The sequence below is a fragment of the Drosophila yakuba genome, chromosome X (assembly GCF_016746365.2).
Source record: "Drosophila yakuba strain Tai18E2 chromosome X, Prin_Dyak_Tai18E2_2.1, whole genome shotgun sequence".
NCBI lineage: Eukaryota > Metazoa > Arthropoda > Insecta > Diptera > Drosophilidae > Drosophila > Drosophila yakuba.
Genome location: NC_052526.2, coordinates 23,385,682 through 23,387,303, shown reverse-complemented (window position 1 = coordinate 23,387,303; position 1,622 = coordinate 23,385,682). Strand labels below are relative to the sequence as shown.

The following is a 1,622-nucleotide window of genomic DNA, read 5'->3' as shown; positions in this document are numbered from 1 at the left end:
TTTTCTATCGATTTAAAAAAAACTTTTTGCCACGCCCACTCAAACGCTCTCAAACCGCCCAAAGCTGATACGCCTACACATTTGAAAAATGTTTTGATATTTTTTCATTTTTATATTGGTCTTGTGAACTTCTATCGATTTGCAAAGAAACGTTCTGCCACGCCCACTATAACGCCTACAAACCGCCAAAAACTGTGTTTAAGACTCTCCTTTTCCCTTCCACTAGCTGACTAACGGGTATCAGATAGTCGGGGAACTCGACTATAGCGTTCTCTCTTGTTTTATATTTTAAAGTGTATATTTAATTTATATTTGTTGATTTAAGGATTTTAAATTTTTTAAGAAAATAAACAGTCGCTATAGGCAACGCCAATGCGTCCATTTTTAATTATTTATCTATTTGTAATTAGAATTACTCTAATTACACGGGATCATTATGGTCGGAAATACCCTGGCAAGCGCCTGTCAGAATTTTCGGTTTCGTTTTCCGTCACCCCTTTTTTGCATTTTTATTCAATTGTAGAACATGACAAGTGGTGTTTGGAACATTTTCAACCTTAAATATAAAAAACCTGTAAGTATTGTTTCGCATTGGTAAATTAGCATAGCTAATTGCATTCAAACTACATGACATTAATATATATTATTTCAATATATTTCTTTACAGATAGCATAAACACATTAGAAAGCCAGCCCAGCAGCCACCGGAGAAGGCCTTGCCCCACTGATGGCACTTGCATGTTAAAAAGAACGCAAACAAAAATAGGAAAATATTAATGGAATAAAAATAAAAATGATAATTGAATTTACCAATTAAATACATTTTTTACGTTTTTTGGGAGATTTTTCTGTATTTACAGGTATTTTCCCAAGGAATTCCGAAAAAGTTCCTCGGGAATTCCTGAGGAATTCCTCGGGAAAACCCCTTGCTTATTTTTCGATATTCCCGAGGAATTCCTGAGGAATTCCAGAGGATTTCCTCGGGAACTTCGAATTCCTCGCCACGAACGCCTGTTGTATGGAAATTCCTGTCAGATTTGTATGGAGACTTCCCCTAGGGATTCGTTAGGGAATCCTTAGGGACTGGTACTGAAGGGAAGTAACAACTTGCACATTTTAATTCACAATGTATATATAATTTTTATCCACACACACACAACACAGAGACAGACTCGAGACCGAGTCACGGTCGCCATGTAATATCTCTCATTTGGGATAGGTATAGATGTAGTAGATGTAATAGATTTGGTTTTGCAGCTCAGATCATCTGCTCTGTTTGAATCGGTTTATTCGAATGAATTCATATTGCTGTTCTTGGGTACAGCTACCCGAACATGGTGTGCTTAAGACTATGTGTTTGTTATATTATATACATATACATGTGTATGCAGAGGGCATACATATGTCATGAATAGCTTGACCACTTGAGCTGCTAAGTGCATGCTCAGCAGTTAGATCGTATTTCAAGAGCTGGAGTGTTCATGTAAGTGTTGGTGGTCTATTGATATTATTTATGTTTATTCTAATTTATGTGACAAAGTGTCACAATGGATATACGTTACTTACATATTAACTCTACTCTACATATTGAGGGTAGATAAACTACACTATACAAAACACTG

General features: G+C 36.1%; 1 long non-coding RNA gene across 1 annotated transcript; it reads left to right on the top strand.

Moving 5' to 3' along the window:
• Window positions 1-287: 287 nt before the first annotated feature.
• LOC120320458 lies at window positions 288-757 on the top strand. Its single transcript, XR_005559962.2, has 2 exons — window positions 288-574; window positions 668-757. It is a non-coding gene; the product is annotated as an uncharacterized LOC120320458 (long non-coding RNA).
• Window positions 758-1,622: the final 865 nt, after the last annotated feature.